This window comes from Hippopotamus amphibius, chromosome 5 (assembly GCF_030028045.1).
Source record: "Hippopotamus amphibius kiboko isolate mHipAmp2 chromosome 5, mHipAmp2.hap2, whole genome shotgun sequence".
NCBI classification, from domain to species: domain Eukaryota; kingdom Metazoa; phylum Chordata; class Mammalia; order Artiodactyla; family Hippopotamidae; genus Hippopotamus; species Hippopotamus amphibius.
The window spans coordinates 117,902,193-117,929,051 of NC_080190.1; the positions used below are offsets into that span (position 1 = coordinate 117,902,193).

The 26,859-nt window shown below is 38.0% G+C and overlaps 1 protein-coding gene across 8 annotated transcripts in view; it reads right to left on the reverse strand.

Moving 5' to 3' along the window:
* The window catches only part of SGK3 (serum/glucocorticoid regulated kinase family member 3), a 116,128-nt gene that overhangs the window by 67,739 nt on the left and 21,530 nt on the right, over positions 1 to 26,859 (reverse strand). For 2 of the 8 annotated variants that reach the window (XM_057734254.1, XM_057734257.1), the window contains exon 1: positions 133 to 248. The exons of 5 other annotated variants lie outside the window; for them this stretch is intronic. The gene's annotated coding sequence lies outside the window, so the exon portion shown is untranslated. Of the gene's footprint in view, positions 1 to 132; positions 249 to 26,859 lie in introns of those variants that run through there. One more of the 8 variants, XM_057734261.1, reaches the window with a different exon arrangement.

Below are 26,859 nucleotides of genomic sequence, written 5' to 3' on the forward strand. Positions count from 1 at the left end.
CCCGCGCCCTGCGCTCCTACTCCGCGCGGAAGTGGCACCCGGGCCCGTCGCGCCAAGCACACCTGCCTCAGGCGCGCCCGCAGGGTCCCTCCACCTGGCCCACGCGGCGCCGGGCTCCCCGCCTACACTCACCTTCGAGGACCCGCGTCCGGCGCGTGGCGAGCGGAAAGCGCCGCCACAGCTGCGCCACTCTCCACAGGGCTCCACGCCGCGGCGCCCGCCCCGCCCCCGACGGACCTCCGGGCCCCGCCCCACCGCGGCAAGCCCCGCCCCCACCAATCAGCGGCGACGTCTCGGCCACTGGCCCCGCCCAAAGCGTGGGGGCAGGACTTTTGCTCAGCCAGCTCCGCCCCCCGGCCCGCTCCGGGGATGGTGCTTCGGAAGGGAGGTGTAGGCTGGGTGCAGCCCGAGAGGGCCTGGAGGGGTGTGACCCTTAGGGAGGAAGGGCGGGATGCAAGCAGAGGGAAGGGGTGAAAGGAGAGAGAGATCCGTGAGGGTAAGAAGAAAGAGGCTCAGCAAGGGGATGAGGAGGCACTCTTCCCCAGGTTACAGCTAAGGTGCAGGGCTAGGTGAGACGTCTTCAAATAACAGAGTTCACTTAAGGCATCTGCTAATCTCATTCTCTTAGGGCAGGGCAGGAATCACACAAGAATTCTGGGTTCCATGCGTGAGAAGTCATAGGGAATAGGGTTTAGAGGCGCAACGAAAGGAAGCAAATCCTTTACTTATCTCATCACACAGCCTCGTTGTTTTAAAAATTGTGGGAAGGACTCCCAGTAAGAATCCTCCCTCCAGACTTACATAAATGTTAATCAGTCCCTCTCCCTTCAAACAGCTCCCCTCAGACAACTTTTCAAGAGCGGGGACCTGAGTTTGACATTCATGTCTATAGTGTACTACTACTAGGTTTGCGACGGCATGTATGGATAGAGAAAAAAAATCAAACTACTGGAAAGGAATTAACTATTAATTTATTTGACTTGGGAAGGTGAAAAATGATTTGAGGAATCAAGTCAATAACTAACTGAATTATGGTGGGGAAAACACAAGACTCACTTTGCCAACAAGCAGGATTGATACACAGTAACCTTTGCCAGAAGAATTTCAGGAAATAGTGGCAAGAGGCCAGCCTAGCTGTGTGACCTGAAGGAAAGTCACAATATCTGAAGTCCACAATTTCTTTATCTGTAAAATGAAGAGATTAGGCCAGGTGACCTCATGATCTCTAAATGCCCTTCCTCACGCCATGTCATCCTTCCAGGCTCAACAATTAAAGGAGGAGGACCACAAGGAAAGCGCTGTCCAGTCAGAAGTCACACAGAGAAACTGGAAATTTTTAGAAAAAGCCTCAGGGATCTCTGGCATCATTTCACTCAAGCTCTCCTCTCTGACTTTTCTATTTGTAATAACACTCTACTCAAGCTCAAAACTTTAGACTCTTCTTCCCTGTCAATACTCACACTTAGTCACTAGGTCCTTGGCTTTCTCCATTAGAGGGTATCTTCAACGACCCTTCTCATTTTCACTGTGCAAAGTGCAAATTTCATCTCTGTGCAAAGTGCAAATTCAGAGAACTCCTTATCTTGCCTCTGACCCTTACCTACTTTTTCTACCTAATCTCCAACTGCTCTCTGTGTACACAATGGTTTGACAGACTGTCTCCTCACTGTACAGTATCCACAACATACAGCCAACACTCCTGCCACTGCAAACTTACAGCCACTGTTTCTCCACTCAGAATACCTCTCCTCAGTCCTAACTCCCGGGACTATGATAGCTCAGCTCAGGGACCTCTCTGCAATATAACCGCTATAATGCTTAGAATCTGTACTGCTCCACTTGGCACCTAGCAAGAACTACCTTGTTTTGTTTTCTGTCATTTATAATATTTATCTTCAAAACTAAACCATAAGCTACTCATTGGATGTTCCCGGGTTCCAGCCAATCCAGAAAGAAAAAACTATTTTCCAATATTTCAAAAAGCCTAAAAGAAATTATATATTCACCTGCAATTAGGCTGTTCAGGTTACCTACAACAGCAAGATTCTCTGTTTTTGTTTTGTCTGAAATTATACAACAATGAATTACTTCAAGCTAACCAAGCTTTGATGGGCAGTTATATGTGACTGATTCAAAAAACAGGAAAATAAATTATCATTAATTAAGACTTGTTTTGAAGACTAAATCTTTGAGATTCATGGAGGTACATAAAAATAAAAAGTAGCTTACCCATTCTTTGTTACCCTATTGCCCAAACAAGTGATTATACCCATAGTAAGTGCTTACAAATATATTCATCAGACTATGATTATTTTCCATTTTCCTTAAGTCCTCTCATTCCCTTACTGTATTTAAAATACTGGTCTTTTTCATGCAATTAAAACTGTAGGAGTTCCCCCTTCTAACTTCAAATAAACTTTCAGTAGGACAAACAAGAATTCCATACCACGTCTTGGAGTTGGACTAGAAAGGTTTTAGTGTTCCAGAAATAAACCCTCAATTCACAGTAAATTGCTTGTGTTAGGGGGCCCTACATACTATTAAGACCTTTAGAAAGTAAATTTTCCTTAACTGCAACCTTGCCCAAATGACACAAGTAGAAGCAGAACCAAGTTTGCAGAATGACTACCAAGTAAGAGTGAACACTGATTTGCAATCTATCAATGGCTCCTTGTGTTTTGAAAATGTCACTTGCATGTTTAAGGGAGGCCCCAGAGCTCTAAAGTCTGGCCCAAACAATCTATAAATCACTGGTAAGCAGCAAACCTTTCTAATATTCTGGAGATTTAAGAAGTATTAAATAGACAGACAAAACAACAGTCACACTTCATTTTACAGAGTGGTTGTACCAGAGGCTATTGGTTATAGACTCTTGGAATTTTTCCTCTCCTCAAAGTGTGAGGTGACTATTAAGAGTAGAACCTTGGGGGAAACTTCTGAATCCAGCCAAGATGGAGTAACAAGGACCATATTTGCCCTCCCACCTAAACCAACAACAACAAAAGGAGCCAGACAAAATAAATAAAATGACAGTTTTTAAGATATTCAACGTCAGGCAGTGAAGGAGAGTGATCCCTCAGGGATGGGAAATAAAGGTTTATCCCAGTTTATTACCTTCAGAGAAATTACAGGCCGTGACATATGAAAGGGGAATAACAGGAGAGTCCAGCAGATTCCCTGAGCCAAGCAGACAGAGCTGTGAGTTCAGGGAGAACAAGATGGTTGGAGTTCACAGGACAGGGTATGGGAAACATAACAACACAGAGAATCCCACAGATCTGCAAAGGGTCCTCCTCAAGAATTCAACAGAGCTGATCAGTGCATGCATGTGAGAAAACTACCCCAGGTTAAGGAAAGAACAAACCATTGAAAGCATTAGGAGGAACAGTACTGAGCACTCACAGAGGACCAGGAAGAGTGGCTGTTCACACCAGGATGACTAGAAAACCTCCCAATCCAGTGAGGACTCAGAAAGGTCTTGCTTAGTGCTGGAGACTAATTAGCCCCAGACTAAATGCTGCTTGGGTACTGCCAAAAAAATAAAAGATCTGAAAAGATCAAACTGTTTTAAAGCAATTTAACTGCATCTGAAGTTAAAATCCAAACATATTTACAGGAATACAAAAATATCCAGCACCCAACAAGATAAAATTCACAATATCTGCCATTCAATCAAATATTACAAGGCACAGTAAGAGGCCAAAAAATATGACCCATAATGAGGCGAAAAATCAATCACTGAAATTAACCAACAACTGACACAGATGTTAGAATTAGCAGACAAGGACATTAAAACAGTTATTATAATGGTAATACACTTAAAAAATTAAGTAGAGACAAGGCAGGTATAAAAATTTCTAAATCCAACTTCTACAGGTGAAAACAATCTCTAAGGTGAACAATACATTGGGTGGGATTAACAGAGGAGTAGACCCTGCAAAGGAAAGGATTGATGAGTTTAAAGACGCACAACAGAAACTTTCCAAAATGAACTATACAGAAAAAAAAAAGAGAAGAGAATCAATAAGCCATGGTCTCCTAATTGCCTCTTTTTTTCTTTTCCTATTCAACTTATAAAATGCTGTCTGAGGACAATTCTAATCACATAACTTTCTCTGTTCAAAAATCTATAATAATTTTAGTATAATCTCTATCAAAATTCCAACAGCCTTGTTTTACAGGAATGGAAAAACTGATCCTCAGATTCATGTAGAATTTCAAGAGGCTCTATACAGCCAAAACAATCTTGAATAAGAACAAGGTCACACTTCCTGATTTCAAAATCTATCACAAAGCTATAATAATCAAAACAGTGTGGTTCTAGCATAAGGCCAGATCTACAGACCACTGGGATAGAACTGAGTTAATAAATAATAGTTAATAATAAATAATCTATAGCCCACTAATTTTCAACATGGGTACCAAGATTATTCAATGGGAAGAGGATAGTCTCTTCAAATGGTGCTTGGACAACTGGGTATTCACATGCAAAAGAATGAAACCAGACTCCTACCTCACACCATATACAAAAATTAACTGAAGATTGATCAATGACCTAAAAGAGTTAAAATTATAAAACTCTTAGATGGAAACACAGGGATGAATTTTCACAACCTTGAATTTGGCAATGGATTCTTAGATATGTCAACAAAAGCATGAGCAATAAAAGAAAAAATAGATATATTAGACCTCACCAAAATTAAAATTTTCATGATTCAAAGGTCATTAGCAGGAAATTAAAGTGACAACCTACAGAGTGAAAGACCATAACTGCAAATCATATATCTGATAAGAGTCTAGTATCCAGAATAAAGAACTTGTACAACTCAACAACAAAAAGATAAATAACACAATTAAAAAGTGGGCAAAGGACCTGAATAGACATTTCTCCAAAGAAGATATATAAATGGCCAACAAGGACATAAAAAGATGTTCAACATCATTAGTCACTAGGGAAATGCAAATCAAAACCACAAAGAGGAACCACTTCACAAGCAATGGGATACAAATAATCAAAAAAATAGAAACTAAGTTTTGGTGAGGATGTGGAGAATTTGGAGCCCTCATACATTGTTGATAGGAAAGTAAAATGGTGCAGGTGCTGTGGAAAACAATTTGGCAGTCATTCAAAAAGTTAAACATAGAATTACTATATGACCCAGCAATTTCACACCTAGATATATACCCCAAAGAACTGAAAACAGATACCCAAATAAATATTCACAACAGCCAAAAGATGGAAACAACTAAACATCCATCAGCACAGACAAACAAATTCTGGTACATATACTCAATGGAATACTATTCAGTCATAAAAAGGATTGAAGTGCTGATGCATGCTATAATGTAGACGAACCTGGAAAACACTGTGCTAAGTGAAAGAAGTTAGACATGGGAGTTTACATCCTGAATGAGTTCACTTACATGAAATATTCAGAATAGGTAGATGCAAAGAAACAGAAAGCAGAGTGGTAGTTGCTAGGGGCTGAGGGGCTGAGGGAATGAGCAATAACTGTTCAATGCATATGGGGCTTAATCTGGGGTGACAATAATGTTTTTTTTTTTAACTTTTTATTGGAGTATAGTTGATTTACAATGTTGTATTAGTTTCAGGTGTACAACAAAGTGAATCAGTTATACATGTACATATATCCACTTTTTTCCTTTTTCTTTTTTTTTTTTTTTTAGATTCTTTTCCCATATGGGCCATTGCAGAGTATTGAGTAGAGTTCCCTGTGCTATACAGCAGGTTCTTATTAGTTATCTATTTTTTACATGGTAGTGTGTATATGTCAATCCCAGTCTTCCAATTTATTCCCTCTCCCCTTCTCCCCAGTAATCATAAGTTTGTTTTCTAAATCCATGACTCTACTTCTGTTTTGTAAATAAATTTATTTGTACCCTTTTTTTAGATTCCACATATAAGAGATATCATATGATATTTGTCTTTCTGTGTCTGACTTACTTCACTTGGTATGACAATCTCTAGATCCATCCATGTTGCTGCAAATGACATTTTTTCGTTCTTTTTTTATGCTGAGTAATATTCCATTGTGTATATGTACCACATCTTCTTTACCTGCTCCTCTGTTGATGAACATTTAGGTTGCTTCCATGTTCTGGCTATTGTAAATAGTGCCGCAATGAACACTGCGGTGCATATATCTTTTCGAATTATGGTGTTCTCTGGATATATGCCCAGGAGTGGGATTGCTGGGCCATATGGTAGTTCTATTTTTAGTTTTTTAAGGAATGGGGGTGACAATAATGTTTGAAACTAGATAGTAGCAGTGGCTGCACAACATTGTAAATACACTCAATATCACTGAATTGTGCACTTTAACATGGTTAACTTTATGTTCTATGAATTTCACCTTAATTTTTAAAAAACACCTTAACAATGATGACTGAATAAGATCTTATCAGCCTAGCCTCCTAGATCCTCTATATTCTGGCCATCACATGAACTTACTTCCCCTTCACGCACCCCGTGCTTCAAGCAAAACAAGCCCTTTCCTTTACATGCGACACAGACTTCATTTCTCTACATATAGAAGTCCAACTGATCTTTCAAAGCATTATTTAAATACAAGCCCTTTAAGAATTTTTTCTCATTCTTTTAGTGGGGATACTGTCTTTCCTGTAAGCTCCTATGAGCATTTTATCTGCACCTCTTGTTTTCTACCTCAAAGTATTTATTTATATCTATATGTCCTTTATTAGCCAGTAATTGTTAGCAAGATCCATATGTGATCATGTCCTTAATCCTAGGATCCTTAGGACATTCTTACACAGAGCAGACACCTAAATAGTTATTGAAGGAAAAAGATTAATGGAAAATGAATTTCTGCATATGAATCCTCTTGGCTTTCATTATGGGACTAGAGATGTATTTTTCTGGGAATATATTTGACTCTAGAACATCTAAAACACTTTGAAAATCACATGGGGTAATATTACAATTTCCTCATGAAATGATTATAAAAATATTTCTGAACACTAACATAACTAGAATTATTTGTATCCTTGACAATAATTGCTAATGTTCTTAACAGTACAAGTCATAATAATACCTAACAGTTCTAGAGCACATATGTGCCACATTCCCCAAGCACTTTATATATACTGATCCTCACAATAAGCCTATGAGCTATATAAAGTTATCACCCCATTTTACAAGTGAAGAAATACCTACAAAGTCAAAAACATGTCCAAACGTCACTTAGCTAGTAACTGGCAGGCTTGGGATTAGAACCCAGGTACTTTAGTTCCAGAATCCATGCTCTTAACCACTATGCTCTATCATCTCTCTATAATAAGGGTTTTACTGTACATAAGAAAATGGCTGAAAGGTCAATGAGTGTCCAAAAAAACATTTCCTAATTTTCCAGAGTAAGTTAATGTGAAACTTTCACTGTTTTCTAAGGCTTTGTGTTTGAAATTTTGAGATGGCTAATAACTTTTAGAAATAAACTTGATTTCACTGTACTGAAACTATATTGACTAAGAAACAAAGCTGAAGCAGGAACACAATGTAACACACAAAGATATAATAAGAATGAAATATAATAAAGGAACACAATAAAAGTATAAGTACAACAATGGGACTGTAGACACTGAAATATAAAGGAGCCTGAGAATTTCATAAAGACTTCTGATAATATAATTTTTAAAATGTGATTTTCTATATCTCAAATTCCAATATAATTCTTATGTAAAACAGTGCTTATATATCTTCTTGCTTAAATGCATGTTGGTTTACACAAATATTAATGTTATAGTGAAGGGACCTAACTCTATAAAAGAGAATTAGTAACCTACGATATAATTACATTCAAGTCGCATATAGCAGTGGGCCAAAGAAAATAAAATTTGATAAACAACAATTAGAGGTTGTTCCTAGAGAGGAAATAAAATCTTTGAATTTGATATCTAATTAAATCATTTTCTCAACTCTCAAAAGTCTTTTCTATTAATCTTATATGCAGAAAATCATCTTATTAATGATATACTGAGTAATTTTATTCGACACTGGCATTTGGAATAGGCCTTTGGGTTTAAATTTGTCTGCAATGATTTATATGATATGGTCAGTAACTTTTAATCCATGATTAATTACCCATATTTCTTTTAAAATGCTGCCTAATTCAGATTCCATTAATGGACACAGAGATTACAAGGACATTTTTATGCATTCTTTTGTATGCTAAGAGGGGAAATTATTTTCCACCTTCTTTTCATGATTCAATAGACTATGTCATATATAGGTCAAGTTTTTTTTGTTTTTTACCAGTTTGGGTCCCAGAGCTCAGCGCTAACAATTTCATTCATATGAACTTACTTTCTAAGATTTTATTGTAAGTTCACCTTTTATCTAATTAAAACACTTGCAAGCTCTCTTCCTTTGTAATTTTTCTCTATTCATCCCAAATTTGCATCACAACATATCTTTTAATAATAGAATAACAGAAACATTAAAAAGGTGCTGCAACATCCCAAATCATTTACAGAGAATGAGGACAAAAGGGAAGAAGAAAAAGACAAGTATTCCTGATTCTAATTCCTTGGTCTGATATCATGATTTATAAATCACTAATTATTGATTTAGCTAATGTCTGCATTAATTGAAGACACATTTTATTTGGCAAAGAATATAATAAACGTTCAATTTAATTCATTAAGTATTTTTTAAAATTAATTAATTATTGATTACCTAATATGCACTGCTCTCCATTGGGCCCTACTGTATGGTACATTAAATGTATGAAATTTTAAAAACTTTCAATCCCACCATCTGTTGTTGATAAAACAAGAAACAAATGTTATTAAATATAAAAATTATAGAGTGACCAATGGCATACTTAAAAATGGTGACCTTACTACAGTGAGGGGAGGAGGGCGTGCTGAGTGAGCTCGTCTTATGTATTATATGTAACTGTATGTTCAAAGATAATGTTCAAAGTTGACAAAAATCAAGAAAGGTGCACATTCACTATTTAGAAATATACAGGGAAATATAGTAACTAAAAGCAGAGAATATTAAAAATGGCTCCTTCTCAAAATTAAAGAGACCTAACTAAGCTGATTAGAGGAATTATTTCAAATGACTTCAAAACAAAGTACCCTTCTAGTAGGATAAACCCGAAGGACAAAAGGAACTGTAAAAAAATAAAAATAAAAAACAACAACAAAAAAACAAACTCTATTCAAGTAATCATATTGTTGGTTGGATAAATAAACTGAGTAATTATCTTCGTGTCTTTAAGAACCAAGAATTTTGATGTGGTAGAAGAGAGGTATAAATTGTTAAAAAAAAAAAAAGTATAGTACTGAATTTCAATTGGAAGTAACATTATATTTTGTATTTTACCTGTAAAATATGCATATATATGTATTACCCAGCTTTGGCACAGAAAAGGCCTAAAATCAATGACCATTTCAGTGAAATGAGCACCTGGAGAATGGTCTCTAAATAATTCCTACTAAGATGAATTAGGAACTGGGAGATTAGGATTACCATATATACATTACTAATAAGAAAAAAAAATCAAATTGTATGCTCTAAATATATGCATTTTATTGTATGCCAAAAAAATAAAAACATACTCTGATTTATGCACTAAAAAAAAGATGAATTAGGGCTCCTCATCTTAAAAGACTTTATATTTTAGAAGTAACACTGAAATGTTTATGGATGAAATGACCTGATGTCTCAGATTTGCCTCAAAATTACGTATATGAGGAGGAGGGAGTGATTAGCTGCAATAAGATTTAGTCACAAGTAGATAATGAGGACTTCCCTGGTGGCACTGTGGTTAAGAATCCACCTGCCAATGCAGGGGACGTGGGTTCGATCCCTGATCCGGGAAGATCCCACATGCCTCATAGCAACTAAGCCCGTGCGCCACAACTACTAGACCCCAAGTGTCACAACTACTGAAGCCTGAGCACCTAGAGCCCATGCTCCACAAGAGAAGCCACTACAATGAGAAGCCCACGCACCACAACAAAGAGTAGCCCCCACTCACCACAACTAGAGAAAGCCCGTGCACAGCAACGAAGACCCAACACAATCAAAAATTAAAAAATAAAAAAAACTTTAAAAAGTAGATAATGGGTGAAACTGGGCAACATGTTTATGGAAGCTCATTTTACTATTCAGACTAGTTTTGTATATGTTTGAAAATTTCTACAATAAAAAGGTTTTTTTCCTTAAAACAGTGTTTGCTTCAGAGGAGTGCTGAGGTAGGAGACTTTCTTTTTCATTATAAGCCTCCCTGTGCTATTTTTTTAAATTTTTAGATACATGCATATATTTCATTTCTAAGGAAACAGTCCTATTAATGACATAAGAAATACCCATACATTAAAAATTTAACCAGTCCATGATGATTTAGTTCTAAACTGAATGGAGTTTTCAAAGTATAGTCTAAGATAGCACTAAGATCCTTTCAGGGGTTCTGTGAGGTCAAACCATTTTCATAATAACACTAAGATGTTATTTGCCTCTTTCACTGTGTTGTCATTTGCACTGATGATGCAAAAGCAATATAGTAGCTAGAACTGCTGGTGCCCTGGCATGAATCAGGGCAGTCACACTGCTGTACTAGCACGCATTGCACTCTCTACTGTCACTCACTTGCAATTTAAAAAGAGAAAAAAGCCAAGTTTGTTTAAGGATGTCCTTGACGGCACAGTAAAAATTATTAACTTTATTAAATAATCTCGACCCTTGAGTACATTCTTCTGTGACAAAATGGGAAGTGTGCATAAAGCACTCTGCTGTACACCAAAGTCTAATGATGGTCCGAGGGAAAGCCAGTCCCCGCATTATTGCTGGAGTTCAAAAAGCTGAACTAGCTGCTTTTACAGAGAACACCATTTTTACTCAAAAGGACAACTGACAAATGATAATATTTGCCAAACTTGGGTACTTGGTAGACATTTTCTTGGAAATGAACAAAGTAAGCCTGTCACTTCAAGGAAAATAACTCAATGTATTTGTTGGCAATGATAAAAATTCAAGCTCTCAAGTAAAACTTAGAGTTTTGGAAAATTTGTTTCTGCCACCATGAGCTTGACTGCTTTTCTCCTCTGAAAGATTTTTCTGATGCACCCGGTTGGTGATATTAACAAATATGATTTTTAAAATATTGTTGAAATGGAATGTGTCAACATTTGAAAGATCTGTATAAATCAGTGAAGCAGTATTTTCCAAATGACTAATGCATGAAGTTGAAAAACCACGCATGCATCAAAGATCTATTCAAAATGTAAGAGAACTTTAGTGGGTGGAATGGTGGCCCCCAAAAGGATCATGAGATGAGATCATCTGGATCACCCATATGAGCCCTAAGTCCAATGACAAGTGTCCTTAAAAGAGAAGGAAGAGAAGACAGAGGAGAAGGCCCTGTGAAGACGGAGACAGACAACCACCAGAGGTAAGGAACGACCGTCCCCTAGAGTCCTTGGAGAGAGTGCAGCCCTGCTGACACCTTGATTTCCGATTTCTAGCTTGCAAACTGTGAGAGAACACATTTCTGTTGTTCTAAGCCACCCAGTTTATTGATGTGGATTCAGAGCCCACACTACAGCTAAACTTTAAGAACTACCACTTGCCAAGTCTTGGTATAGTATCGAAGAAGAATCGCCACAATTTTCTGAAAAGGCTACTAAAATATCCCTGCTTTTTCTCACTACATGTCTTTGTGAGGCCTGATTTTTACACATGCTTCAATCAGAACAATATATTGTAACAGTTTGAGGATGCAGGTATAAGGGTCCAGCTGTCTCCTATCAAGACAGATACCAAAAAGAATTGAAATATGTAAAATGATGCTAATCTAAGTTTTTTAGTTTTGGGGAAAACTTATTTTTCATTAAAAATATGTTTTCACTTAATATGTAATGGGAATATCTATTAAAAATATTTTTCTTAATTTCTCACTTTTAACTTCTTCTATAGTAGATATTGATAACCCACATAAATACTAACTCCTTGGCTCCTCAATAATTTTTAAGAGTGTAAGTGGTTCTGAGACCTTCCTGTGAAAACCACTGGTTTATACAATCAGCAAAAGAGGACAAGCTAGGGGCCTGAGTAGTCAGAGAGGTATCATGTATGTAAGATTTTGGCTATTTTGAACTACATATTGGATTTTCAGGGGCAGGAGGAAGTCTGAGAAAGGCCCTTTTTGGCAAAAGAACCCCATGAGCATGTAATGCACCTAGAGGCAGGTCTATGCATGATGAGGTCAGGGGAGAGTGGGTCATCAATAAATATGTAATTTTACATATCCAGGTTAGTAGTATCTTTTTACAACAGTAGATGCTTGTCTCCAGTTCGGAACTCTACAGTTATCTTTGGAAATCTGTAACTTGAAAAGATGTTTGGTTCTGTAAATGTGGGTAACATGCCATTCTCTCCTTATTCCTTGTGCTCCAAGTAGATGGAGTCCTTTTAAATAATGAACTAGCCAACCACAATCCTCCCCGAGTCTCCTGACATTCACTCCACCCGAACCTCACACGGCTATTTTTACCTGGTGTATTAGTCAACTAGGGCTGCCATAACAAAGTACCACAGATGGGGTGGCTTAAGCAACAGAAATTTATTTTCTCACAGTTCTGGAGGCTAGAAGTTCAAGATCAAGCTGTCTACAGTGTCGGTGGCTTCTGAGGCCTCTCTCCTTGGCTTGTAGATAGACATCTTCTCCCCATATGTTCACACAGCCCTCCCTCTGTGTGTGTCTGTGTCCTAATTTCTTCTTATAAGGACACCAGCCATACTGCGTTACGGCCCACCCTAATGATCTCATTTAGCCTTAATTACCTCTTTAAAAACAGCCTATCTTCAAATACAGTCACATTCCGAGGTATTGGGGGGTCAGGACTTCAACATATGAACTGCGCAGAATACATTTCAGTCCACAAAACTTGCCTAACTCCTACTTACTCTTTGGGAATCAGCCTGAATCATACTTCCTGAGAAAAGCTGTCCTTGACCCTAGACTTAGCTTAGGGCCCTTGTTACACTTAAATAGCATCCGATACTTACCCAACATATCATTTATCACACAAATGTAATCAAACACACAGTGTAATTGTTTTATGACTGTCTCTCCTGCCAAACACCAAGCACTGCAGGGCAGGGACTGTGAGTGCCTGACATCCTAGGGTCACTCAACGAGTGAGTCAGGGAATGCTGTGTGAGTCACAGCATAGAGTTTCATCAGTGAAAGCTCCAGGACTACAAAGGCTGCCTGGGAAGCATTCTGAGTACTGAGACAGCTGCCATCCATAATGTATCAGCAAATCAGTAATCTCGGTGGTAAAGTCTCACTGGCTTTGAATCTCACTGGAGCACGAGGGTAAGCGGGTACAGACTTAACTCTAGCTCTGGCCGAATCATTAACTAGCAGTATAAAAAATGAGGCAATGTTCCTTCACTTTGCTTTATCTCTCTTTACTCATCTGAAAATGCAGAAATTATCTAAAGTCAAAATCTGTCACAACTTACACAGAAAACCCCTAATCTTTGAATATCCCAAAGATACAAACCAACTCTGCCCCATGCTACTGGGGACCCTGTCTGCTTTTGACTGGAAGGTCAACCCCAACCTTTAAGAGCCAATTCTGCTGAAGCTCTGGGAGACCCATCTTCAGGCTGCTGAAGTTTTCTCTCACACTAATCAAAGCTTTAAAGAGTCACTACCACTTTCCAAAGCCCCAGGGCTCCAAGGGCAATCAGAGATCAGAGGGTTGTTAAGGGCATTTGAAGTCTAGGGCCACTATTAATAACAGTCTTGCAACTTGGTTAGGAATTAAGAAGTGATATCCACGACTTCTGGGGAAAGTGCATTTGAATTCAAAAAACAAAATACAAATGAATGGCTAGAATACTTCTGTGATACGGAGAAGGGGTGGGATCACATTCTTTCCCTTTATTTTATTTTTGAAGTCAGGAAACTATGTAATGTGGGGAAAAGAAAAGTCTCAGCAATTTATAAGTCTTTAGTTGTCCTCTCCTACATATTGTCTAACCATATATCTTGACTACCCATGTGACTCAGCTGAGGATAAGAATACCACGGAGGTGGCTGTGAGTGTCACGTGAAGTCACATGTGGAAATGTATTAAATGCAGAGGTAAAGAGCTCCACAGAACCTACAGAATTCTGGCTTCTGCCTCTTAGAAACTGTATAACCTTGGGTGAGTATTAATATCTTTGTGCCTCAGTTTCCTAATCTGTAAAATGGAGATAATAATTGTATCTATCTCTTGTAGTTATTGTGATAATTAAATGTGATCATGTTTGCAAGATACAAGCACCAAGGAAGCACTGAGTAAGCGTTAGCTATTTCCTTTAATGCTTTGTAATTCTCAAACCTTTGCCACATTTGACCATCTCAGAAACCTGTGATTTCCTACTCTCCTCAACCCCCTCACCCCTCTTTCTCTCCCTCAGCACTGTCCCAGTCTTACTGAAAACAGAGAGGCCACCAGACTTTACCTTCCTCAACACCCCTACGTCCCCGAACCGCTGTGGTGGGAGCACCTGGGCTTTCCTTCCCAGGCCCTGCAGTAGCTCCCCCCTTCTCTTTCTGAACAAAGCTACTTGTATTTCTCTAAAAACTAAATGCTGCACACTTTCTCTGCCTGAAATGTTCCGCCCTCTCCTCCCCACCCCCTGGGGAGTTAGAGTTGGGGTAACTCCTACTCCTTCTCTGGATTCATTACATTATCTCCGTGACAACTTTCTGACCATCCTCTGCAAATTGGGGAGTGTCCCCTTTTGTGTTCCCACAGCCCCTTACATTTATATCCTAAAATATCACATTATATTACAATTCTCTCTTTGTGTGTCTATTTTTTTTACAACCTCGGAACCTAGCACAGAGCCTAGCCATGTAGAGTAACCAATTGCTCCTGTTTGCCTGGAACTGTCCTGCTTTTAACAATGAAAGTCCTGCAACCCAGGAAACCCTGCAGTCCCAGGTGGCTGGTCACCCAGCTCCACACTCACTAAGTTTTATTGAATGAACAGAGTCCGCACTTCCTGTCTTCTCTTCCTCATCCACTGTTCACTCTTCTACCCAATGTCATCAGCTTCCATCCTCCACCTCCCCAAACTGCTTTGGTACATAGTGTATCTCCTCATGGCGAAATCTACTGGACTCTTGATAATCCCTCTTAGATTGACCTCTCAATAAATAATATTTAATAACCAGAGATTATTCACATGATATACCTGTTTTTTCTTATAGAAAAGCAAGCCAGGTGACTTCCTAGGTGGTGCAGTGGCTAAGAATCTACCTGCCAATGCAGGGAACACGAGCTCAATCCCTGCCCCAGGAAGATCCCACATGCCGTGGAGCAACTAAGCACATGAGCCACAACTATTGAGCCTGCACTCTACAGCTCATGAGCCATAACTATTAAGCCCACGTGCCGCAATTACTGAAGCAGGCCTAGAACCCATGCTCTGCAACAAGAGAAGCCACCGCAATGAGAAGCCCGAGCACCACAATGAAGAGAAGCCCCTGCTTTCTGCAACTAGAGAAAGCCTGTGTGCAGCAATTAAGACCCAACACAGCCAATAAAATTAATTAAAAAAGAAAAGCAAGCCAGTATTAAAATATCCACATTTATAATGGAATGTTACTCAGCCATAAAAAAGAAGGAAATAATGCCACTTGCAGCAACACGGATGGACTTAGAGAAGATCATATAAGTGAAGTAAGCCAGACAGAGAAAGGCAAATACCATATGATATCACAAAATTTAAAATATGACACAAATGAACTTATCTACGAAACAGAAACAGACTCGTAGACGTAGAAAACAAACTTATGGTTACCAAAAAGGAAGTGGGGGAGGGATAAATTAGGAGTTTGGGATTAGCAGATACAAACTATTATATATAAAATAGGTAAACAACAAGGACCTACTGAATTGAACAGGGAACTATATTCAATATCTTGTAATAACATATAATGAAAAAGAATATATATGTATGTATAACTGAATCACTTTGCTTTATACCTGAAACTAACACATTTTAAATCAACTATACTTCAATTAAAAAAATAGTAATAATAAAATAAAAAATAAAATACCCACATTTATTGTTTGAGTATTCATGGATTCAAGGCACCATCCTATGTGTTGTTTACATAGTTCCAAATGTCATGCCATATTTATGATTTCATAAAAATAATCACACACAAAAAACATCAATGACTGCTAAATGTTTTCCAAATAAGAAGTTTCCAGAAATCATGACTCATGGAATTAAAATTTTTTGAAGTAATAAGAAAAGCACTTCTTTTTCATGAAACCAAACAAGAAAACAGGATGATAATTTAGGAAGCTCATAATTAATGATTTTTATTTTTCTTTTAAGATCTGAAAATATATATATATAAATGACCTATAAAAATTAGTAAGTAAACAAGTACTTAAATTTATTGAGTATTTATTTTTAATCAAAGAACAAGTCTTTAAAAATATCTTAATAGTGGAGGCTTTCCTTCACTCCTTCTTAAGACTAAATGTGAACCAACCCTCATCAAAGAAAGATGCCTGGGAATTGCCTGTGTGCACACTGCTCTCTCCCACTGAACTCTGCCCAATCCTCTGGGGGTAGGATTGGATCTCATCTCTTACTTCATCTCTAGCACTTAGATAAACAGGTGGCTGGCCCAGGCAAGGGCAAAAACAAATGTCTTAACTAGGGAGGCAGGGAGGAAGGCAAGAAATCTAAAAGAAAGTGAATTTTAGATAGCTGTAAAACAAGGACTTTTCCGAAGAGAGGGCATTATGTCAGAAATGCACAAAATTTCATTTGTAAAACATTCCCAGATGTATACAAAGGAAAGCACTGGCAATAAACACTAATTGTAAAGCTGACAATTATGGTAGCTACTATTGACTCACCTTTTCTTGAATTTGTGCAATTTCCAATATCATAGTGAAAAATTATTTAGCATCTTATAGTCCATCTTACTTCCAGACAGTAGAAGATGTATTGGGAATTAAAACAGGCTGAATGAATAGAAAATTCCTTTTTTTGCCCCAAAATCAAGAAGTCTGAAGGCAATTTTTTCACTTTCCATATTCAGACATTCACACACACACACAAACACACACACCAAAAACCACTTCCAGGCAGCAGCTGATACTCAGTTATTCAGTTGGCAAATACCAGGACAGTCATCCTGTTTTGCACATATTCAATAAAAGTTAGCCATTATTATTAATATTATACTCTGGTTTCTGAAATTGACTATATTTTAATCTTATATTTATATATCTACATCTCCATTTCTATATATAAACATATTTAAGTAATCTGGAATTCCTCACTTTCTGACCTTTCTGAATAAATCAATTATCTTAAATAATTCCAAAAACAATTTTCCTAGAAAAATTGCTAAAATTGATACAAAATTACCAAACCACTGATTTGAAATAAATGATCTCAACCTCAAATCCTCCTTAAATTCAAAGAAAAGCAAATGCATTTTTCATAAAATTCAGAGCTTAGCAATTTGCCTAGCAATTTCACTTTTGCACATGTTCAATAAGGGACATGTATGAGAAGCCAACATTTGTACTAGCCAAAAAACTAGCAATGACCCAAATGTCCATCAAGAGAATAGATAACTAAATTGTGGAATGGTCATATAATGAGATATTATATGGAAGTGAAAATTAATGAACTACATCTGTATACATCAACCCGAGCGAATGTCATCAATGTTACTTTTACTATGTTAAAAGTAAGCATCAGGAGAAATTATTCCATTTGTGTAAGTTTCCAAAATTAAAAAATTCAACGATTAGGAAAAATGCAAATGTTTCAAAAACTAGTTTTACAAAAAAGTCAAGGGAATAATAAATACAAAGTTTTGTCATGGTTGCTTGGGGGATGGAGGAAGGTGAACTGAACTGGGGAAGGGCACATGGGGAATTTAATGTATTGCTAATATTCTGTTTCTTAAACTGGGTGATAGATACATGAGTGTTTGTTTTGTTGTTATTCTCTACACTATGTACATATGCTGTGAATTGTGTCTTTTTAAAAATAATTAATTACTTTATTTATTGGCTGTGTTGGATCTTCATTGCTGTGCACAGGCTTTCTCTAGTTGTGGCGAGCAGGGGCTACTCTTCATTGTGGTGCAAAGGCTTCTCTTATTGCAGAGCACAGGCTCTAGGTGTGCAGGCTTCAGCAGTTGTGGCACGCAGGCTCAATAGTTGTGGCTCACTGGCTTAGCTGCTCCACAGCATGTGGGATCTTCCTGGACCAGGGATTGAACCCATTTCCCCTGCATAGGCAAGTGGATTCTTAACCACTGAGCCACCAGGAAGTCCCTGAATTGTCTCTTACATGTGTTTAAAAATATGTTAAAAAAAGGAAAGAACAATTTATAAAAGATATTTTAAACGATGCAAATCTAAGCCCACTATATCCCTAGAATATTAAATCTTTTATTTTTTAAATAAAAAAGTGTACATCGAGATTTTTAGTTTATTTAAAAAACAGATCTATAAAGCTGTATGATTTTTACCTTCAAAATTTAGAATGTCTTCCAAATACAAGAAACAGCCCAGTAATAAAAATAACTTTTCTAACAGATGAAGCAAATCAAATTTTGCCAATTCAGTTATATGGTAACCAAAGGTAACTAATTTCAGAAAGTATTTTAAAGAATAGTTTCGTGAATAATACAAAATGGATCCATCCCTTCCTCCATATTTTCTTCACCATTCTCTCATATTCATATAACTGACTACTTAGTGAGAGTTTCACTGGAAATAATTAATAGCAAAGTCAGAAGTCCCTAGTGGCCAACTCTGACATGATGGGCTTCAAATTGATGAGTCTACCAACTTTGTAAAAGTAACCCAGACAACGTGATGACAATAGTATATAGACAGTTTTCACAATTAAAATTGATGAGCGTGCTCCTTCTACTTGTCAGAGTGGAGAGTTTATTGATCTTAAAATCAGTGGTGTTAGAGGAAAATGCAAGTCAGGGCAGGGCTAGACTGATTCTACGGGTCCCTAGCGTGAGTGGGCATTAAGTCAGGCCCAGGAAGATCGTGATGCTGGCGATACCTGAAACAGTCTGGACAAAACATGCCCCATGGGCAGGAGGAGCCCAGAATATTTATAGGACGTTAGCATAAAAAGGAAGAATCTATCAAGTCATGACATATTTAGAAATTCTCCTTGGTAATACTCAAAGCCTGAGTAGCTTGGCAAATAAATTACTCCAAAAATTTGGAGTTCCCTCCAGCAACTCACCATTGTTTTTATAGGTTGTTAATTCAGCATGGATGAGATCAACCCTTTAGAAAGCTCTGAGCATAAATAAATACTACTTTAGCAGCAGCGTTTTTCCGAATTTACCAAAACTATCTCCAAATTAAGTCTTCTAAGAATTAGTAGAAGAAAGGATCTGTATTATATAACTTCCAACTGGTAGTTTTGACTCAGCAGAACACCCTGAGTAAGTAGGATGAAAGTAGGAGGAAAAGGCACTGTGCTAGATGCTTTACATACTTCAACAGAATGAGCTACCATTGATGGAGGCAAGCCCCGTGCTAAGGACTTCACATGCATTCCCTCATGGAATCTCTATAAGGAAACCTTATAAATTCCATTTTACAGATGGGGAAAATTAAACATTAAGTAACTTGTTCAAATTGGCAATGCTGGCACTCAAGTGCAACACTTCTGTTTGTGTTCTACCTGCCATGCTATGCGGTAAAACACACTGCATTAATTTTTTTTTTTAGAACTTTTATTGAGATACAGTTAACAGACAATAAACTGCATATATTTAGAGTGTACAATTTGGTATCCCAATCTCCCAATTCATTCCCCCCCCAACCCTCCCTGCTTTCCCCACGTGGCGTCCATATGTTTGTTCTCTACATCTGTGTCTCTATTTCTGCCTTGCAAACTGGTTGATTTGTACCATTTTTCTATAGTGCACATATATGTGCTAATATACGGTATTTGTTTTTCTCTGATTCACTTCACTGTGTATGACAGTCTCCAAGTCCATCCAGGTCTCTAGGAATGTCCCAGTTTCCTTGCTTTTTACAGCTGAGTAATATTCCATTGTATATATGTACCACATCTTCTTTATCCATTCATCTGTTGATGGACATTTAGGTTGCTTCCATGTCCTGGCTATTGTAAATAGTGCTGCAGTGAACATTGGAGTGCATGTGTCTTTTTGAATTATGGGTATATGCCCAGCAGTGGGATTGCTGGGTCATATGGTAACGCTATTTTTAGTTTTCCAAGGAACCTCCATACTGTCCTCCATAGTGGTTGTATCAATTTACATTCCCACCAACAGTGCAAGAGCGTTCCCTTTTCTCCACACCCTCTCCAGAGGGTGTGAGAGAAGGTTCTATCTAATTTGTGATAAAGACTTAGCAAATTAGTTTTAAAAAACTGAATTGCTAAGTGGCTAAAAGTTTAAAAGATAAGAGATTTTTAGCTTTACCCTAAAATAGCACATGTCAAAGAATTTTAAAATAACTTCCCTGGCGGTCCAGTGGTTAAGACTCCGTGCTCCCAATGCAGGGGGACTGGGTTCGATCCCCGGTCAGGGAACTAGATCCCACATGCTGCAACAAAGATCCTGGGTGCTGCAACTAAGACACGGTGCAGCCAAATAAACAAATAAATAAATAAATATTTAAAAATAAAATAACATGATACCATTCTTCCATAACATGGCACCATACTGGAACTCAATCTTTCCGAGCTCTCTTACTAGTCTAGACCCAGACTTTCTAAAACAGGCATTCTGTACCCTTTACTCAAAAAACTGTATGGCTGTTTAAACTACTTGAAGATAATCTTTTATTTGTAAGCAATTACTCCGTAAAAAATTTTACTGAAGTTACTGAGATGGAAAAACCATGGTCATATGCTCAAAAAGAAAAGGCGCATTAAAATGAGGTTAGGGAATAAAACAGTCTATTTTAAAAGTAAACGTCACACCTTAATATCATGAGAACTAACAATGGAGATGCAGCATCACAGCTTCATATTATGAATCATCTCCTGATGTCATACTGTGGATATCTGAATTGGCCATGAGAGACCAACTGGCCTGTAAAAATCTAAATTTTCTTATTTTTTTGAAATAGGAAACCATAAAAGTTAATCTAAAAATCTATATAGCATTCTTTCTGTGCTCTTTGGAAAACAGCATGCCAATTAATACTCACACAAAGATTTCATCTTCATAACACATTAACATTGATGAATTAGGTCTCAACATCCCCATGTTGGAGAAACATTAGCATATTCCCTCCATTTTTAATGGTGTATACGGAGAAAGTGGTGAATTTAAAAGTTCAGGAAGGAATTTCTTGTTTTAAATTGTTGGCATAAAGATGTTTCACCTCTTCCTCTCAGAAGTCAACTCAAAATAGGGTAAACACAAAACACAACAAAAACATCATCCTAAGGAAAAAAACAAACAAAAAAACGAACAAAAAAAGTCATCCTACATGAAAACAGAAAGGCTGTGGAGGAGCAGGAAATGGATGGAGTCGCAGAAGGTGAAACCTGAGGGCCTGAGGGGGATGCCAGGTGGGAGCTGGCTGACCTAACCGGCAGGTCCCAAGGCTCAGGCTTTGGGGCAACAGGCAGGAGATGAGAGGCTTCTTATCTGGGAAAACTGTATGGTCCTGAGAAAAGAGGGTCTGCTGATGAAACCCGTTAATGGTCTCCACCTTTAACAAGTTCCACCCAGATAAACAGAACTTTCATTCCATTTTTAGTATATTCTTTTAGTGTCTTAGTCTTACATCATCACCAGGCACTTAAGGAAACCTCTAACATTAAAGGACCAACATTAAAAAAAAGAAAACTAGAATACATTAAAAACCGAAAATAGAATACTATGAGTAGACAAAAGGTTTTCATCTACCAAAAACAAGAACAAAAACAAAGAAAAAACTTCAGAGACAGAAGATATTACATGCATGAAGAACAAAATTTTTTTTAATAAAATAATTTTCAAAAGCACAATTAGAGAATAATAAAGAGCTCTTGGAAAGTGACAGTGACAACAGAAACAAAAACTTCAGTGGAAAGTTGGAAGATAAAGTGGAGGAATTCTTATGGAAAGTAAAACAAAAATTTATCAAGAGATGGACAACAGGAAAACAGGTAATAAATTTAGAGACCAACCCAAAAGATCAAACACACAGCTAATCAAAGATCTACAAAGAGAAAATAGTGATGATGAAATCAGCAAAGAATTTTTTTCTGAAACATGAACAACACAAATTCCAGATTAAAAAGTTACATTGAGGGGGAACTTCCCTGGAGATCCAGTGGTTGAGACTCTGAACTTCCACTGCAGGGAGTGTGGGTTCAATCCCTGGTAGGGAAACTAGGATCCCACAGGCCGCATGGCATGGCCAAAAAAAAAAAAAAAAGGTACATTAAGTACCTAGCACAACGGCTGAAGAGAGGTACCTCATAAGGCAGATCACTGTAATATTTCATTATAGAAGGTACCAAAAGATCTTAAGAGCTTTCAGAAAGGAAGAAGAGAAGATCACATACAAAAGCTCAGGAATAAGAATGGCATGGCTTCTTAACACCAACAAAAGAAAGCAGAAGACAGTGGAGCAATGCTTTTAAAAGTCTGAGGGAAAACAATTTTCAACCAGAGTTCTATAGCCCGCCAAACCATCACTCAACTGTGAAGGGAGAATACAGGCATTTTCAGATGATTTCATGTACTCTTTTTCAAAAAGCAAGCTATTGGACTATGTGCTCTACCAAAATAACAGAATAAAGCAAAAAAGTGCCAGCAAGGGATCCAGCCCAGGTAAGAGAGGCGAAGAGAGTTCCCAGACTGACAGCTGTGCGGTAGCAGTCCAGGTGGGAACTGGAGTATAGAGGACTCCTAGAGGAAGTTTCCAGAGGGGAAAACAGAGATTCCAATCCGCTAGACTGAACTGTATGGGAAATTCTATGTCAAGGCTATTATAGGATTTAGGAAGAACTGGAGAAAAGTTCAAAGAAAACCAACACTTACAATGAACAAAACACCCTAGATACTATATATAAAGTGGAGAGAGTGGAATATTTAGAGCCTGAGTGAGAAATCCCCATCCTAAAGTAACATATAATCTAATTGGAAAGCTAATTTATAGATAAGATGTGAACCGGTGTTTTTCAAACTTTTGGACCATGAAATATTTCTTACATGATGAGTCAGCACTCTCAAATATATCTATTACTGCAACAAAGTACCATGGAACAAAAGCATTACCTCTTTTTATATACAACATATTTTGACATTTTCTCTTCTGGTCTATTTCATTCCAGGTTTTAAATGATGGTCACAACCCACTAAACTGACTTCACAAGTCTCTAAATTGGTTGCAACCCACATGTTGCAAGAGACTATAATATGTTTTATAAGAAAGAAAAAAGAAACATTCTAGAAGGAGTAGAGAACTGGAGGAGGCAAGAAAGATAATAAGAAAATCAGAGACTTGATAGAAGAAGTGTGTGAACTGCGCTTTCAAGAAAGCATCATAGTTTGATGGGCAGTGAAAAGGAATAAGGCTATTTCAGGTGAAGGGAAGGCAATAAAGGCTTAAAAGCAAGAAAATGCAGGCTGCGCTTAAGGTATGGCAGAACAAAGGGTAAGTGGATGAAGGAGAGAAGTAGAAAATAGAGATAAAGAGGTTGGTTGGAGACTAACCACAAAAGGCTTGAAAATTATGCTGAGTCATGTTATTCCGATCGCAACGGAGAATCCAAGGAATGGATCCAAGGAAGTGCTCCAAGTACCGGGGAAGCTGGGAGGGTAACCGTGGGGGGCAGGGAGGGGTGCACCAGCAAGCTGCGGGGATGTCTATACCGTCTCAGTGTGACATGAATTTTATATGCAGAAAAATCACATAAATTAAAAACAACATGGTTTCGGTTGCTGGTCGCTGTGGCTGAGAGCTGTGAGGTCGGGCTGAGACGTGGGGAGCAATGGCGACCTTTGTGAGAGAGCTGGAGGCGGCCAAGAAGAACTTGAGCGGGGCCCTGCGGGACAACGTGAAACACGCTCCAGCCTTCTCTGCTGCTTGTGCAGCTCGGAACCCAGCATCCCACCGGCCCCCCGATGATGCTGAGCAGCAGGCTGCACTCCTGCGGGCCTGCTCAGGGCACACACAACCCGCATCTTCGCCTCTGGTGAGCACGCAGGACCTTTCTGAAGCTTTGCAAGTACACAGGGAAGTCATTCCTACACACACTGTATGTGCTCTCAACACTGAAAGGATCATGATGAAACTGGCATCCAAATCACGAAGAGCTGCAGCAAGACAAAGTCCACCGCCAGCACCTGGCAGCCAAGGAGGGGCTTTTGCTCTGCAGAATTAGGATTTGAGGGTGTGGGACCCTCAGCAAACTGATTGCTTATTGGGAATTGGATGTTTTTGGGGTCTACATTTCAACACTGACGTGTATAGTGTAAGTATAATCTTTCCTATGGAAATGTGACAGTACTTTTTGTGTTGCTACTGTGAAGCCATTAATAAAAATCTGATTTTGATAATGGCCCATATCTCTGTATGTATGTGTATGTGTTCCCAGTTATGGGACTAGGCACTGAGAAAGTTCTGTGCCTGGAATGGTGATGTTTAGGCATCTGTGGCCTAGTATCCTATGGTCTGCACGTGAGGTAGGTGGCATGCTAGAACAAAGAAGCTGTTATAATTTTGTCCCCACTATCAGCAGGACGTCTGTGTGTTCAGAGACGTCACATATTCTGTATCTGGCAAGTCTAAAATTTCTGGTTTTCTCCTGAAGAACTGTGCTTTTAACACAGTGTTAAAAATTGGTTATCTTTTTTCATGATCAGTTTAATGTATTTTTTTTGTGACCAGTTTAATTTTTAACAGATATAGGTAGTTGCCTAAAGATTCATTACAAATATCGTATATTAACACATACATGCAGAATATAGAAAAATGGTACAAATCAACCGATTTGCAAGGCAGAAATGGAGACACAGATGGAGAGAACAAACATATGGACACCACATGGGGAAAGTGGCAGGGGTGGGGGGTGGGGATGAACTGGGAGACTGGGATTGCCATATATACATTACTAATAAGAAAAAAAAATCAAATTATACACTTTAAATATATGCAGTTAATTGTATGTCAGTGGTACCTCAATACAAGTTCTAAAAGGAAAAAAAAATTGGTTATCTCTTTTCGTGATCAGTTTAATATATTTTTTGTGACCAGTTTAATTTTTAACAGATATAGGTAGTTAACTAAAGATTCATTACAACTCCACAGAAAATAAGACTTAGAAATGCTGTGCTATTAGACAAAATAAAGTCCTTTCTTTAAATTAAAAACCAAATCAACACAATGTGTAATTAACCTTATAAAATGTCTTCTCATAGCTCAAATTTCTTTTATAAGTTGTTATGACCAAAGATTTTGATTGCCAGGTTCATCTATTAATTATTCCTATAGAATGTTTTAAGAAGTTCATGTAAACATATTGGATTTATACTTAGTAATTCTCCTATTCCTATGAAATATCTTTTTCTATCCTTTCAAAGGGCAGTGTTACTAATAACCAAGCTTGTTCTTTAGAGATAAGTTGCTTTTTATCCAAGTGGTGTTATTGGTGGATACATTAGAATGTACAGATGGGTTTAAGTAGGTCTAAATAATGTATGTATAGCTATGTATATATGGTTCAATATCTGGATCTGTGTATTTGGTTTTGTGTTTTAAATGCAACAAATAAACCTTTGAGGAGAAAAAAACAACAACGTGATATATGACTAGAAGCTGAGCAATCAGCAAAACAAAAAGGAGCTTATTCTATTCATCCTGATTTGTTTTCCTCAAAGAAGAAACAAGTCTCTGATAGGACAAAGAGATATCCTTTCTTTTCCCTCATGATCTACTACAGTAATACAGATAGCTCCTTGTATTGTACCTGAGTTCCAGCCTTAAGAAAGTTCTCTTACTTTCTTGAGCGTGCCAGGCTCTCTTCCCACTAGACTTCTGCACGTGATAGTCCTTCAGCCTGTAATGCACAACCCATCAACTGCCATCAAGCCTCGTGTCACTGAGCCTATGAAGCCCTCCCAGATCCCACAGCTGGGTTAGGTGCCCTTGCTGTGGGCTCCTACAGGGGCACTTTACACCCTGTATTATAATTATTAATATTCATAATTAGATGAGAATCGCCATGAGGGCAGAGGTTATGTCGATTTTGATTATCACCAAAGCCCTATCCAATAGTACAGTGCCTGGCCCATAGTGAGCATTCAATAAATATTTAGTGAATACAAAGTTTTTGTTTAGTTTACCAACATATAACTTTAAAGTCTATACGCTGATGCTAAAGCCTAGATATGAAAAGTCAAAATCTGCTCCAAGGAAGAACAACCAATCAAAATACCTGCCTACTTTGCCTATGAAGTAAACTGATCTAATTGCACAGACTGATTCTGTAGAAGTGCTGCCCAAAATTAGGCTGAACAGGTAAGATGGGGTGAGGAGTTTGGACTTGAACTAATAAAGAGCTATTGTAGGTTAAGAGAGGTAGGCATGCAATTAAAAAGGGGCTTTAAGAAGATTAGTTTCTTTTGGTATTCGGGATAGAATGAGGGTAATTTTTTTCCTCCATTTTTTTTTCGTCTATTTTTAAAGATGTGAGCAGATGACCAGACTAACATGATCAGTCAACTATAAACGCTCAGTTTGCACAGATGAAGTTTAGTATTCATTAATCCAACAAAGATTTTTTTGAGGCTCAACTATGTTCTA